Consider the following 17,397-nt stretch of genomic DNA (forward strand, 5'->3'; position numbering starts at 1 on the left):
ATGGCGGCAGCGGCGGCGGGATGCGGCGGTGCGAGAGACAGCGCGGAGCAGGCGAGTCACGTTCTGGGCCTCGCCGCTCTCCCCTGTCTTTATTTTAACTACTTTTATTTTTATTTATTTATTTTAAGTGGTACTGGGGTTCCTGGAAACCCTTCTACCTCCGGGCTACACTCCCAGACCTATTTTATATTTTTATTTGGAAATAGGATCTCTTAAACCAGAGAGGCTGGCTTTGAACCCGCGCAATCCTCCTGTCTCTGCCTCTCAAGCACTGGGATTACAAGTGTGCACCACCATGCCCAGCGATTTTAACTACTTTTAATTAGAATGTTTCCTTATGCTTATAAATATCTCCTATTATTTACTGGGTTTTTTTAATTTTTATTTTAAATTTTCACTCAATAAAATACTTATAAAATCTTTTAATTCAGGTAAAATTTTTAAATAAGAAAAAATATTTTATGTACTTAATAGTTGTTTATTAAAATATACCCTAAAATTACTTAGTTTTATATATTGAATACTATATTAATTAAAATTTGAACTTTATAATTTCTTTTTTTTTTTTTTTTTTTGGAGGTTTGGGGATGGAACCTACGGGCATTCTACCTTTGAGCTACAATCACTACCCTATTTTTTATTCTTTATTTTGAAACCAGGTCCCATTGAGTTGCAAAGGGCCTCACTAAGTAGCTGAGGCTTTCTGTGAACCACTATCCTCCGGTCTTAGTCTCCCAAATGCTGGGATTACAAGCGTGCACCACCACACCCGGCTTAACTATAATTTGTCTTGTAACTTCCAAAATAATGCAATATTACATCGCTCCTTACAAATATTTAATAGACTCAAATACATTCTCTTTTGATGATGTTAACAAAGCCAAGAATATTTTGCTTAGTAATTATTGTTCAAGATTTTAACCTACTTATATACAACTTAGTTTTTGAGATAAAAGGTTTATGAAAATTTATATCATTTATATTTACCTAGTTTACCCATTTTCATAGCCATGATTATCACTTTAAGTATTATTATTATTATTATTGTTATTATTTATTGGTATTAAAGATTCAACCCAGCATAATTTTAGCTCTTAGCTACACCCCCAGCCCTACTTTTTATTTTTTATTTTATTTTTTTGTGGCACTGAGGATGAAACCCAAGGGCATTTTACCACCAAGCTACATTACTAGCCTTACTTTTTATTCTTTATTTTAAAACAGGGTCTCACTGAGTTGCAAAGGCCCTCACTATGTAGCTGAGGCAGTCCATAAATTGTAGTCCTTTTGTCTCAGGTTCCCAAATGCTAGGATTACAAGTGTACACCACCACACCAGGCTCTTATTCTTTATTTTAAAACAGGATCTCACTAAATTACAGAGGGCTTCATAAGTAACTGAGTCTGTCCTCAAACCTGTGATCCTCCTGTCTCAGCCTTCCAATACAAGTGTGTGCCACCACACCTGGCTTAAGTCATTACTATTATTGTTAGTTTTTGGTGGTACTGGAGCCCAGAGGCTTTCTACCTCCGTGCTATGCTCCCAGACTTATTTTATATTTTATTTGGAAGCAGTGTGTCACTATGTTGCTGAGAGCCTCACTAAGTAGCTGAGGCTGGCTTCAAACCTGTGCAATCCTCCTGTCTCAGCCTCCCAAGCATGAGGATTACAAGCATGCACCACCATGCCCATTTTAAGTCATTATTTTTAACAAGTAAAATATCCTAAAAACAATGAACACCAAATAAGAATATACATTGAACATTGTATTTTATTTATTTTTATTTATTCTATTTTATTTATTGGTGGTACTGGGAGTGGAACCCAGGGTCTTTCTACCTCTAGGCTATACTTCCAGACCTATTTTATATTTTATTTGGAAACAGGGTCTCACTAAGTTGCTGGGAGCCTCACTAAGTAGCTGAGGCTGGCTTCAAACCTGTGCAATCCTCCTGTATCAGCCTCCCAAGCACAAGGATCACAAGCATGAGCCACCATGCCCGGTGAACATTGCATTTTAAAACATGAAACCAAATCATATCCTAGATGGATAACCTCAAAAATCTGTTAATTTTTAATGACATCTTCTATTTTTATTTTACCAAACTTAACTTATTTGCTAAAGACTTAAGTCATTGTGAACTAAAAAGTGTTTGAATCAATTTTTTTGTTTTGTTGCTCCTATTTTTTTTTTAAATTTGAGTGCTCTCTTGTCTATATAAGCCAATTTTGGTATCATGTAGACAATAAACAATACACTCATGGATATAAACATACATAACAATAGAGAGCACATGCATATCTTATAGCTTTAATTTGCCAAGCATTGTATCCTCAAATGTGGGGAGCCATTAAGGTTTTTACCTTATCTTGTCTCACCCTTACTCAAAAGTGCACTTCTGACTGTTCTTCACCCAGAGTTAACAAGGTTTGGAGTCATGGGGGTTTCAAAGTAAATAAGACCCTCTTGGAATGATTGATGCTAATTGTTCTGTTTGACAGATAAAATTAAGTTTATGTTGTACAAGGGTATTGTTTGACCTGCCCATGATGTATGTACCTTGTACTTACCTTTATTGCATTCCTGTGCAATCCAAAGCTAGAAACTGTATAAAAGGGCCATGAGAGAATAAATTTGGTGCTAGTAGTGACTAGTAGCACTCCCATGTATGAATTCTTTAATCCTCACTCCTCTCTTTAGAACCCATACTTTTGCTGGCTGGCTCCAGCACCCAAAAATAGGGGACAAGAAAGGTATAGATATTTATTAAATATAGAGCCAGAATAAGAGTCTCCCAAATTAAACTACATCTTATAACAGATGCGTATCATGTAAAATAATTAGTAATATATTATATAGTAGAGGATATAAACATTGACAAAATACAACCTATCACAGTTGCCTATCAGGTAAAACATTTGCTAATAAATTATAGAGTAGAGGACTTATGTCAATGGACGCCCATACAGCAGGGGATGTGTGGAAGATATTCTGAACATTAGTAACAAAGAGTTCATGGTGATCACTTGTTACCATGAGGCTGATTTACATCATACATCAGCACTTTATATTTCTCAGAAGGAAAAAACAAACCAAATATTTAAATCTCTGCCTGTTTTATTTTCTACTTACAGAATGAGCCTCCATTTTCTAATTTTCATTAGGAAAAAAACAGGTAAGAACAACAACAACAACAACAACAACAGCAAAACAACAACAACAACAAAACTAGCTTCCTACTTTTTTCTAAGTCCTTTGCCTTCCACTTATTTAATATGTACGCAAGGGATAAGTTTTCAGTGACTGATACTGAATTACATGTGATTGTGTACTTTTTATTGCTCTAAGGGGTTTCCTTGCTTTATTTTGAAAAGTAAAAAAGAAAATAATCTATTGGAATCAGATTTGGTGTTTGTCCCTGCTAGCAATCTACCTATGGCCAGTGTCCCTGCCACAGAAATATGCAGCTTAATTTTTCTGCTGACTATTGGCAGCACAAGAGTCCTTATTCTTCAATATGCAGTTCTGAAGGTGTGTTATTATTCCCTACTGGATTCTTCAAACCAGGTTGGACTCCTCAGAAAAAAGAAAAGTTTATTATGAGTCTATGAGCCAGTCAGTGTCTTCATTGGAAAGATTTTTGTGTTTAAAAAAAAAAAAAAAAGCCTATGTCTTCCTGCCCCTTAGTTCTCAAGTAATTAGGTGTACTTAAAGATTCACAATTAATGTCAGGTGTGGTGGCACACACTTGTAATCCCTGCACTTGGGAGGTGGAGACAGGAGGATCATCCAGGTTTTGAAGCCAGTCTGACTCACTTAAGAGACCCTGTTTCCAAATAAAATATAAAATAGGTCTGGGAGTGTAGTGAGGGTTCCATCCCTAGTACCACTAAAAAAAAATTTCACAATTATATGATAACAATGATACAAAACCTCAGTGGAGAGTATTAAGAGTATTCCAGGACATTTCTAGATGAAACAAATTTAGGTAGATAACAAAACCTACCTAAAGAACAGCAATTGTTGCTCTACAAACGTGGAGGTATTTTTTTAAACAGTATCATTTAGGTATTTATCTCAATTAAGACAGTCACACAAAAAGGTTGTATCTACTTAAAATAACAAGGTTAAACTCACTTCTTTTCTAAATAAATCAATATATTTTGGATAAGAGAAAGTTTCCAGAATAAGACAAACTGACTGGTCTTGCTAGAGTTTAAGTCATGAGATAGGTTAAACTTGCAAAGGAGAGCAAAGAGCTTGGCATAGTGGTACATGCTTGTAATCCCAGCACTTGGGAGACTAAGACAAGAGAATTACAGGTTCAAGGCCAGCCTCAGCTACAGGAACTTATAACCTAGTGAGACACTGTTTCAAAATAAAGAACAAAAAATAGGGATGGGGAATAGCTTGGTGGTAGAATGCCCCTGAGTTAAATCTCTAGTATTGAAAAAAGGAGCAAAAATTTTGGCCTTTAAGATGTGTTGGAGCTGGGCGCGGTGGTACACGCTTGTAATCCCAGCATTCAGGAGGCTGAGACCAGAGGATCGCGGTTCACAGAAAGCCTCAGCTACTTAGTGAGGCCCTCTGCAACTCAGTGAGACCCGGTTTCAAAATAAAGAATAAAAAATAGGGCAGAAGGTGTAGCTCAGAGGTCAAATGCTCCTGGGTTCCACACCCAGACTAGCAAAAACAAAACAAAACAAAACAAAAAAACGTTGTATTGGATCTAAATATGTGGTGCTTATTGAAGGTAGCTCCCTTTACTATAAAAGCAAGATAGATTTTATTCAACATGTGTCTTGGAAGACCCCCACAGTAAATAAAATATGAGAGATGCTAAAAATTCTGAAAAAACAATCTCTCATGTGTGGTTTTATTTTCTGATTTTATTTCTTTATTTGGAAACAGAATCTCACTAGGTTTCTAGCCTTACTACTTTGCCAAGGCTAGCTTTGAACTTGTAATCCTCCTGTCTCAGCCTCCAAAGTACTGGAATTACAAGTGTGAGCCACCACACATGGCTTTTATTGTTGGATTTTTTTTTTAATTTATTTTTATTTTTGCATTGTAATCATATATCACATTGGAATACAAGACTTGAGAGGATATACAAGCAGATATCATCCAATTAGTCCTGATCCAGTCCCCATCCCATTCCCTCCCCCTCCCTCGATCCCATGCTTGTTTGGTGATTAACTTTGATACATCTGTTTATGTACCTCCTGCTTCTTAAAAATGCTCCATCCTCCCCTATTCCATACCCTCTGATTGGTCACCTTACTTGCTTCACTATAGGGCCCTTTCTATAGCTTGACCTCTTTCTGTTGCCCCTTTCCTCCTAGTTATTGCTGATTAGGGGAAGCATCTGGTTTTTATTTTCTGTGATATTTCTCTGTGCATGCTATGTTGCAAGTACCGATCTCACTCTTGACGGCCACAGTAGTGGCCTGGCTATCCGGTGGACTGATCCAGACCTTGCTGGCTCAAGCAGCAGCCTTGCCTCATGGGAGGCCCCGATTCTGGTCTGGCTGGCCCCGACACCAGCCTAACCCATCAGCTGGCTCCGATCCTGGCCTTGGTGGCCCCAGCACCAGCCCAACCCCTAGACAGGCTCCGATCCCAGCTTTGCAGGCCCTAGCACTGGCTTTGCCTCATGGCAGGCTCCGATCCCAGCCTTGCTGGCCCCAGCACTGGCCTAACCCCTCAGCAGGGTCTGATCCTGGCCTTGGAGGCTCCAGCACTGGTCTTGCCTCATGGCAGGCTCCAACCCCAGCTTTGCTCTGTCCATCGCCGGCCTCACCCCTCGGCAGGCTCCAATCCAAGCACCCTCTTTGCTGAACTATGTGTCCCACATTCTTGAGGGTGAGTGGTGGTAGCATTCTGCCTCTGGGGTTATTACTTCAAAGGTTCCAGGTGTAGTGAATCAGATCTCTGCCTCCCCTGAGTACTAGCCACTGCCATTGCCACTGCCTCCACCATTTCAAATCTTTCCCAAGCTCTTTTTCCACTCTGAATGTTGTCCAGTGTTCCTAAGCATGCGCAATGGTAGCATTCAACGTTCGGTGTAATTTCTCCAAAAAAATAAGGTTGGTAGGATCTTATTTGCTTCTCCTGAATACAAGTCTCCACCGCCATCACAGAGACCGCTTTCAACATCTCCTTTCTCCTTGGTCTCTTCTAAACTCTCTCCTTACAGGTGATGTCCAAGATTCTTAACAGTGTAGAAAAGAAGCAGTCCTCCTTTGCGGGGAATTTTTCCAAAAGTTCCAGTTTATTTGGATAAGTATTGTCTGCATCTCCAGTATCCTGGCATCTGTCATGGCCTTCTTGACCCCTCACCAATATTTTTCTTTGTTTTTTCCTTTTTTTAAAATTTTATTTTTTAATAAGAGAAGACAGTATGTGTGGTCCGGGCCCGGTTTGCCCAGGGGTCCAGCATGCTCTGCATGACTCTGCCTGAGGCCCAGAGTCTTGTGACCGGGCCCCAGTTTCTCCAGGGGTCTGGCATGCTCCGTGCAATCCCACCCGGGGCCCAGAGTCCTGCGCCTGGGCCCCGGCTCTTCCGAGGTCCAGTGTGCCCCACCTGACCCCCACCCGGGACCCAGGGTCCTATGACCGGGCCTGGTTTCTCCAGGGGTCTGGCATGCTCCGTGCAGTCCAGCCTTGGGCCCAGAGTCCTGCGACCCAGGCCTTGGCTGTTCTGGGTTCCGGCATTCCCCGCCTGACCCCCACCTGGGACCCAGGGTCTTATGACTGGCCCGGTTTCTCCAGGGGTCTGGCGTGCTCCCTCATGTGTGTTTTATTGAATGAGCAAATTAAGTTTCCTCTGACTCAGGAAAGGAGTATGTTAACCTAAATTTGGGTCCTATATTGTATACTTTTAATTAAAAGCACTTATTTTCTAAGGGAATTATACCATTGGTCAGAAACAAAAAGAGAAAAATTTTTCTTTAAGTCCCATTGCTATCTGGGAATTCAAAGCAACCATTTAATTTGGGGATGTCTCTTGCATTTTAATTTGGTTCACACAATCAAATGTCAATAGACATTTAAGAGGCCTATGGAAAGTCCTGAAAGAAAGAAGGGAAGAAGAAAAGAAAAAAAGAGGAACCATTGAGCCACTGAATTGCTTTTGAGCTCAGAGACATTTTGTCAGCTGCCATCCTATGGCCATTGAAATCTTTTTGGTGTGGGTATTTCCACATGCCACCCACAAAAAGGGAGTCAAGGCAAATTGGACAGACTGAGTTTATACTTTTGTGGTTCATAAAAATGAAGGACATGAGTTTTACACATACACCTAATAAAAATACTGGTACTGGGGTTCCTGGAAACCCTTCTCCAGGCTACACTCCTAGAGCTATTTTGTATTTTTATTTTGGAAACAGGGTCTCTTAAGTCAGCGAAGCTGGCTTCAAACCTGCATGATCCTCCTGTCTCTGCCTCCTAAGCGCGGGGATTACAAGCATGCACCACCATGCCAGGCACTAAGTAAAAATATTTAATGACAGGGAGAGAAAACTAAAACATTTCAATAGACTTAGGTTGATGTCTCTGAAATCCTCATATTCAAGTGCCAGAAATGTCAGGAAGTGGCAGGTTTATTCCTTGCTTCAGGAACTTATGTTCAGTGGAGTTCTTGGGTTTCATGGCAGAGAAGAAAATCAGCAAGTAGTACTCAGAGACAAAAATAGAGTTTTATTTAGGAAAGTGGTGGATACATGTTCAACAGTGAATTGGGCCATCTCAAGAGGTAGAAAGTGACTTTGGGGTCTTTATATAGGAGACCCCATAAGGGGGTGGGTGGGTGGGTGGGTAGAGGCTCATGGCAGAGATGGTGGTCCAGTTTCCTTTTTTATGAATCCTTAGATTTTTAACTATTTAATTAGTGAATACTGGGTGATACCTTGACTTGACATTTTTTTAGAAGGATTCTTTGTTTATCAAGCATCTCAGGAATTTTAGGTGGGAAGATAGACAATTATGATTAAACTGTATGGACCTATTTAGGACTTTTGCCTAAGAAAGAACAGGCCAGATAGACGATCATAATTAAAAGTGTGGCCTATCAAATGTTTTTGCCTAAGAAGCAAAGCTTATAGTGTGAAGATAATGAAGTTTCTAGATTTTAAAACTATATTTTCCTCCTTTGTTTTCAGCTTGTCTCTTTTCTATTAATTTTTATTTTTCTTTCTTACCTCAGTTGAAGGAGTAAAAGAGTAGAATTTTTTTTCCATAAAATGCTGCTTTTACTCTTTTTTGCTATCTTTACTCCTATACTCAACACCACATGTAGATACTCTTGATAACTTTCCTCAAGTGCTATTTTATTCAAACACTTTATTCCTATCCTCACCACCACAGGTGCATATTTTTGATGAGTCACTTGGACACATATTCTAAGCCCATTTCTTATGTTGCTATGCATGGTGGTTTTATTTAATTATATTCTAAGCAGATTTCCACTTTACCAATGGTTTAACATCATTGTAGGTTCTGATGATGTTAGTTCATAATCTGAACATGGCTTCCTGTTATAGAAAGCAAGGACAAAAAAAAAAAACCCAACATTTTCTTTCTTTCAGGCATTTTCTAAAAGAATTTCTATTATCTGATTCTTTCCACACATTCTTGTGCCAAATTTAACTAAATTATTGCATCAATGTTTTGTATTCCTGCAATGAAGCCCTAAGGCCAGTAGCAACATTTTTTATAAATCAAAAGGATAAAATCAAATAAATAATTTGGGTGGCAAAGGTCAAAAAATTCAAGATGAAACTCAAATAAATTCTTGGCTCAGCTCAAATTGAAAAGTATATTTCTGAACATTTTCAGGTTATGAGACAAGTTTTTACATTGTACTAATTATGGGTGGAGTTAGAGAAATGTAAGCCAGAATAAAGAAAATGCAAAATAAGTAGTTATGGGCAAATTGGCAACAGCTATCGGGTTTTTTTTTTTTTTTTGTGTGTGTGTGTGTGTGTGTGTGTGTGTGTGTGATACTGGGGATTCAACCCAGGGGCCTTCTACCTCCGGGCTACATTCCCAGACCTATTTTATATTTTATTTGGAAACAGGGTCTCTTAAGCCAGCTGAGACTGGCTTCAAACCTGTGCGAACCTCCTGTCTCAGCCTCCCAAGGATGGGGATTACAAGCGTGCGCCACCACACCCGGCCTAACAGCTATCATTTTTGAAAGCCTCATTTTTCATGAAAAAATGCACAAAAGTATCTCTTTGTATTGGTATTGTCATAATGGGCAATTTAGAAAGTGCTTTCCCTTTTTCTCCCCTACCCATCTGCCACTGCCTTTTCTTCCTCAGCATCTGCGTGATCACTACACGCATGACGTAGCACATGCTTAAAGAAAGCAAGCCCCGAGGGGTGTTGTCCCTGGCCAGAGTACTCCTTGCTCTTAGATATTCTTTTATAAGCTACTGTTTATTGGTAATGATTCTATACTAATGGCTCCAGTGATGTAAAATGGGGTCACCAAAATTAGGACTGTGGGAGAAACTGAGTCTGTGGAAGATGAATTTTCTAGTAATAGGTCTGGGCCTTTAGATGCCCCCTGCCTTGCTCCAAGCTCTAATAAAATCTAGGTAAAGCTTGAGTGCTGTGAAAGCATTCAAGCTGCAGAAATTACAATGCAGAATTCCTCTCTATCTTTTATCTTCATTCTAATCATTAACCTATAGTAAAGGCCTTAAGAGTCAGCTGAAGCTATTAGCCCTAAAAACTTCAAGAGAGGCAACCGATGCCTCTGTTTACCTCCCCTCATCATGATCCAGCCTGGATATAGGAAAGATAAACCTTTTATGTGACTTCAAAGCAGCCTAGTTGATGAGCAGCCAATACAGCCCAATACAATAGAGCCGAGGGCCAGATAGATTCTTGACCCTTGCACCTAGTATGTGCAATGCCCAGAGACAGGGAGGCACCACCTGATTAAGAATTGGTTATGTCAGAACAAAAGAAAGATCTAATAAATGTGCAGATAAGGAGTTTTGGTAGAGATAAAGAAAGGAAATATTGTGAGAATAAGAAAGCATTTTGTATGAAGTAAAGTTTATCTTAAGATTGTCCCAAATGGAAAAGAAAGGAACAGGATAAAAAAAAACACAAGAGGGTTAAAAAAGCAAGTTGCAGAATGTCTGTGGTATGTTTATTTGCATATGTGATAAAGATGGATTATTAACAGGGTGGAGGTTTCTAATAAGCCTACCACATGAGGAAAAGTGTTCAGCAGTTAGAGGAGTACATCTAACAAATCTAAAAACTTCATGTTGCTTTTTGGGCCCTATCTGCTGAACTGTGTCATGAGTGTTGTTTAATAGGATTGAAGCCTTCAGACTTCAGATGCTGTTACAGACAGGACCTGGCAGACCTCCATCACAGTCCTTTGGATCTTCATAGACATACATGGCTTGGAACCATCTGATTTCCCCATGCCAACTACATGGACTAAGCCCTAGGAACGGAAGATTCTGAAAGGGTTAAAGAAAACCAAATTCCCCCAAAAAAGCCCTGGGCGTGCCTGTCCCTTATGGAATTTGCCCTCTAAAACCACCCATCTGTAACGCCAAGGGGCTGGCTTAAGTCACAAGATCCGCAGCAAATCTTAACTACAGAATAGTGTCCTTTTACCTTGTTTACATGTCCTTCACTATTGTTCTCTGGTGTTTACACTTTTCTACCAGGGAATCTCACTGGGAAATAGGGATATATATAAAAAATCTTGTTTCTGAATAATAAACTTGTCAATTGAACAAGAAGCACTTGTCTGTGTCAGTCATTTCAGATTTCTCTCTCCCAAGTCCTGGGCGATTAAACCCCATGTTTAGTGCCGAACAAGGATTTGAAGGAGTTTTACTTGGTAAGAGAGGGAAATCACTGCAGAAAACAGCCTCTGCAGAACACAGCCAAAGACTTTTGCCCATCTTCCAGGAACTAAGTCCTAGCGGTCTAAGTGCTCCGATAGAGCTGGTCCATCGCACCCATCCACTTCTGTTTTGCCACAGTTTCTTTATGACTCAGGGAAAGGTAGTTTGCATATGTTCATGGTAAAAGGTAGTTTGGTGGCTTTTTTGTTATGGTTGATGAACTGTTACAGTGGTGGAAGTGTTCTGGGGCCCCTGTTGGGCTATCAAAACTGTTTTGGTGAGATGTATAGAGGTGGGTTCTTGTTCTGAGATAGGTATAGAAAACACTAGTCTGTAAGCTTAAGCAATTTTATTATAACAAAGATGGGAAGATAGGACAGAGAAAAGCACTATGCCATAAAGGACGACATAGTGGGGTGAATTGAAAAGAAGTTACTGAAGGTTTCTGGATAGAGAATATCTTTATAACCAGTTTTCTGACCCTACTATATCCACCCTTTCTCTGGGGCAGGTCTTTTGATGTGAAGATTCCTTCCCATAGACCTTCCCTGTCTAAAGCACAGATCACATGCTTTTTGTTACACTCCAAAATGTGTTAGTTTATTATTGGGGTCTGGGATCTCTTGAAGGTTTATTGCATCCTCTTACACCCTTGGGAAATATTATCTTTACAATGAAAAAGTGCCCTGGGTAAACTATCCCTGTTGTCTTGCTAATCACTCTTGGTGCCAGGAATTCTGCAGCCCTTTCCCTGAAGCTCCTGGCTTTTTTTAAATACCAAAGTTACTTTCAGATACATTTTGAAAATATTTCTCAATACTGGTACATTAATACATTTTGAAGCTATTTCCTAATACTAGCACATTTTTTTACTCTTTTAAATGTATTTGTGTTTTTTGAGCCATTTTTTAATTGTCCCCCTGGTGAATGATAAAAGAAGTAAATATGTAGAAAGGAGAGAGACAAGAATAAAACTAAAATATAACTTCAATATGGAACCTGGAGCTGAAGTACTACAGCCTTTATTTCCCAAGCCAGTTCCTCTTCCTCGACCCATCCTTCCCAAATTTCTGGGAAATCTATAGATTCTAGAGTTTACTGGAAAAAACTATAATTGCCTATGCATTGTTGATCAGATACACTATCTTGAGTAACCTATTATTTTAGGACACTTTCCAATTAATCAGAAAATGAAGACCTCAATCAGCCTAAGGATCATAAGAATGATCAGATCATTATAAACTGCCTCAATACTATTGGAGTGGGATCATCATCACCTACCTCCTCTAACACACACCTCATAAAGTTCCACTATAAGATAAGAGTGCTACAGTCCCCTAAAGGTATCTCTCCCTCTTGAGATGGCCTGCATGATCTCTTAAATGTGTATTTTCAGCTTCCTTAAATAATCTTCTATCTATGTCTCTGACTGCTGCATGCTGAAATTCCTTTCCATTACATTAACCAAGGAATTCACTAATTCTCAATCCCTGGGTTGAGGAATAGACTATTTAGTATGGCACACACACAAATATACAACATTGTTTAGGAGCTAAAATGCTTATTCTAACATTTCCCCTGTAATTTTGTTAGCCATCCAGTGTGGATATGCATTTATGAAAATAAAGCAACAGCTGCACATAGTTCCATTTATTGCTCCTCAAGTATTGCCTGGTTTTAAAAAGTTCTACCATCTGTTCTGCTTAATCCAAAGCTGATTTAAGAGGGAAAACTTTTACTTTTGCTTATGTTACTGTTATGGTATTTTAGAAGTAGGGAGAAAATGAGAAGGTGAAATAAAAAAATAAATTTACAAACTCTAAAAGAATAGAAGATGAGAACTTTGACAACTACTGACATTTTTTAACATGGCGCCAGGAAAGGTATTTCTTTACTACTGAGAAAAAGAAACTGACAGAGACTTAAAGAAATCACTTACTCATCAGTAAATCAATCAGTCAAATATTTATTAACTGCTGAGTTTCAACACTGAACTAGTCTCCATGTGGCTAAAAAGAGGTATAAAAGTTGATTTGGGTCCTCAGGGAATTCACATGGTAGTTAGGATAGTGAGATATACATATATGTAATAAACAAAAGAATGTCTAACTTTGAAGTAAAGGCATACAGACATGAACAATAACTGGGGCTAAGAGAAAGAAAACATAATACTGCCACTTGTTGTTTGATGTTTTTATTTTAAGGTGTTTGAGAATATATATATATATATATATATATATTTACTGTGTTTATATGATTTATCTGGAAAAATAAAAGAGAAAACCCATATTATAATAGGCATATTTTGTGATCTATCTCTATCCCTGATGTATATTAAACCACCTAAATAGCTTTCATAATTAATACATGATAAATTAATTAGAAAATTAAAACACTAACATACCAGTGCCATACTCAAGACCCTGAGCACTAAAGTTCAACACATAATATTAATAAACTGCCAGGATTTGGTGTTCCTATGCTAAAGCTTATTTTTTTGAGTTGTGAGTACATTGTAGTAATACATCTTAATGGAGTACAAGATAGTAGAGACATATATGCAAACATCACTCATTTAGCCCTTCCTCAATTTCTACTTCATTCTCTCCCCCTTCTTTCTCATGTTTGATTTAGTGATTGAATTTGATATGCTGTGAATGTAAATCATTTACATTAGAAAATTTTTCTCTTCCTTCTCCCCCTTCCTCCTTCTGGTGTTTGGTTTACTGGTTGACTTTAATATGTTTGTGAATGTACATAACATATATAGTGGGAAACTTTCTTCTCTTCCCTCCCATACCCTTCAGTTAGGTCACCTTATTTGCTCATCTATGGTTTCTTCTTTGTCTAGAGTTTCCCCTGTGACCCTTTTTCTCCCTAGCTCACATATTAGAGAGAGCATCAGATATTTTTTTTTACTTTCTGTGACTGACTAATGTAATTTAGCATGTTTTTCTTTTCTATCCATTTCCCACAAATGACCTAATTTTGTTCTTCTTTATGGCTGAGTAAAATTTCATTGTGTACATATCCCATAGTTTTGTAATTCATTCATCTGTTGATGGACATCTTTGCTGGTTCTATAGTTTGGCGATTGTGAATGGTCTATGAACATAGATACACATGCATCGGTTTAGTAGTTTGGTTTTCATTCTTTTGGGTAGATATGGAGAAGTGGTATTACTAGATTATAAGGTAGGTTTATTCTCATTATTTGAGGCTCCTCCATACTGTTTTTCAAAGTGGTAGCACTAATTTTTGATCTTACCAACAATGTTTCTACTTCACATCCTTACCAGCATTTGTTGTTTGTGTTTTTAATGATTGCCAATCTAATTGGACTTAGGTGAAATCTCAGGGTAGTTTTTATTTGCATCTCTGATTGTTAAGGATGTTGAACACTTTTCATATATTTACTGGCCATTTAAATTTCTTCTTTTATGAAGTGCCTATTAAGTTCACTTACCCATTTTTTTATTGGGTTGTTTTGTTAGAATTGAATTTCTTGTGTTCTCTATATATTCTAGATATTAGTCCACTATTAGAGGAGTAGTTGGCAAAAAAGGTTCAAGAAATTAAAAAGAGGATAAGTAAGTGAAGTTCCATTAAACTGAAGAGCTTCTGTATATTAAAGGTAACTATCAAGAACTTCAACAGAGACCTGACAGAATGGGAGAAAAATTTTGCCAACTATTCCTCTGATCGAGTTATTCCTTTTTACCTGGATCTTTCAAAGTAGTTTTTAATTTATGGGTTTGCTGAAACAAAATAAACAATCCTAGCCATTTGCCAGTTATCAAGGAAAGAGTTTACACTTTTACCTTTTAATAAATCAATGATTTCTTACCTCAGACCCCTTTCTTGCCTTTGTCTTGATGACACCACGTTTCTCTAGTAATCCTCAAAACTAGATGGCTTGTAATTTTTGCAAGTTATTCATCCATGACATATAAATATTTGTGGTCCACAGAACTAATATTTGTGAAGACTGTGTTAGTCAGATCTTTGTCAGTGTAACAAAAATCCTTGGCAAACAAAGCTTATTTTGACTCACAGTTTTGGAGGTTTCAGTTGTGGCATGGCTACCCGGTGGACTGATCCAGACCTTGCTGGCTCAAGCAGCGGCCTTGCCTCATGGAAGGCCCCGGTTCTGGCCTCGCTGGCCCCGACACCGGCCTAACTCCTCAGCTGGCTCTGAGCTCGGCTTTGGAGGCCCCAGCACTGGCCTTGTCTCATGGCAGGCTCCGATGCCGGCCTCGGTAGCTCCAGCACTACCTAAGCCCTCGGCAGGTTCCGATCCCAGCCTCAGAGGCCTCAATAGCGGCCTTTCATCACAGAAGGCTCCGATGCCGGCCGCTGGCCCTGGCACTGGCCTAACCCCCTGAGCAGGCTCTGATCCCGGCCTCAGAGGCCCCAGCACTGGCCTTGCCTCACAGCAGGCTCCAGTCCCGGCCACGCTTGCCCCGGAACCGGCCTCACCCCTCGGCAGGCTCTAATCACGGCCGCAGAGGCCCCAGCACCAGCCTTGCCTCACGGCAGGCTCCGATTCTGGCCTCGCTGGCCCTAGCACTGGCCTAACCCCTAGGCAGGCTCTGATCCTGGCCTCGGAGGCCTCAACAGTGGCCTTGCATCAGAAAGGCTTTGATGCCAGCAGCTGGCCCCGGCACTGAGTTAATTCGTCAGTAGGCTCTGATCCTGGCCTCGGAGGCCCCAGCACCAGCCTTGCCTCATGGCAGACTTCGATCCCGGCCACGCTGGCCCTGGCACTAGCCTGACCACTCAGCAGGCTCTGATACCAGCCTTGAAGGTCCCAGCACTGGCCTTGCCTCATGGCAGGCTCCGATCCTGGCCTCACTGGCCCCAGCACCGGCCTAACCCCTCAGCAGGCTCTGATCCCAACCTCGGAACCTCAATAGTGGCCTTGCCTCATGGAAGGCTCTGATGCCGGCTGCTGGCCCCGGCACTAGCCTAACCCCTCAGCAGGCTCTGATGCCAGCCTGGAGGCCCCAGCACCAGCCTTGCCTCAGGGTAGGCTCCAATCCCAGCCATGCTGGCCCTAGCACTGGCCTAACCCCTCGGCAGGCTCTGATCCTGGCCTCGGAGGCCCCAATACTGGCAATGCATCAAGGAAGGCTCCGATTCTGGCTGCTGGCTCCAGCACTGGCCTAAACCCTCAGCATGCTCTTATCCCGGCCTTGGAAGCCCCAGCACCGGCCTTGCCTCACGGTAGGCTTCGATCTTGGCCACGCTGGCCCTGGCACCGGCCTCAACCTATACAGGCTCCGATCCTGGCCTCGGAGGCCCCAGCACCAGCCTTGCCTCACAGCAGGCTCCGATCCTGGCCTCGCTGGCACCAGCACCGGCCTAACCCCTAGGCAGGCTCCGATCCTGGCCTCGGAGGCCTCAACAGTGTCCTTGCATCGTGGACGGCTCCGATGCCAGCAGCTGTTCCCGGCACCGAGTTAACCCCTGAGCAGGTTCTGATCCCGGCCTCGGAGGCCCCAGCACCGGCCTTGCCTCATGGCAGGCTCCGATCCCTGGCCTCGGAGGCCTCAATAGTGGCTTTGCCTTACAGAAGGCTCCAATGCCGACCGCTGGCCCAAGCACTGGCCTAACCCTCAGCAGGCTCTGATCCCGGCTTCGGAGGCCCCAGCACTGGCCTTGCCTCATGGAAGGCTCTGATCCTGGCCTCACAGGCCCCAGCACCGGCCTAACCCCTACACAGACTCAGATCCCAGCCTCGGAGGCCTCAATAGCAGCCTTGCATCATGGAAGGCTCCGATGCCGGCTGCTGGCCCCAGCACTGGCCTAACCCCTCAGCATGCTCTGATCCTGGCCTCAGAGGCCCCAGCACTGACCTTGACTCACAGCAGCCTCCGATCCTGGCCACACTGTTTTTGCACTGGCCTCTCCCCTCAGCAGGTTCCAATCCCAGTCTCAGAGGCCCCAGCACCAGCCTTGCCTCATGGCCGACTCCGATCCTGGCCTCGCTGGCCCTGGCACTGGCCTAACCCCTCAGCAGGCTCTGATCCTGGCCTCGGAGGCCCCAGCACTGGCCTTGCCTCACGGCAGGCTCCAGTCCCGACCATGCCGTCCCTGGCACCAGCCTCACCCCTCGGCAGGCTCAGATCCCAGCCTCACTGGCCCCAGCAACGGCCTTACCCCGTGGCAGGCTCCAATCCCAGCCTCGCTGGCTCCAGCACCGGCCTTGCCTCACTGCATGCTCTGATCCCAGCCACGCTGGCTCTCTCACTGGCCTGACCTCTCAGCAGGCTCTGATCCCGGCCTCAGAGGCCCCAGCACCGGCCCTGCCTCATAGCAGGCTCTGATCCTGGCCTCGCTGGCCCCAGCACCAGCCTAACCCCTCGGCAGGCTCCTATCCCGGCCTCAGAGGCCTCAATAGTGGCCTAGGAAATACATATTTGATAAAGAATGTGGACCACCTCAATATGAGGAAAGCCCTTCAGGGAATTAACAGTTCTCTTCTTTTAGGGAACTTTTCCTGAGGGG

The sequence above is a fragment of the Muscardinus avellanarius genome, assembly GCF_963383645.1.
Source record: "Muscardinus avellanarius genome assembly, chromosome: 15".
Lineage (NCBI taxonomy): Eukaryota > Metazoa > Chordata > Mammalia > Rodentia > Gliridae > Muscardinus > Muscardinus avellanarius.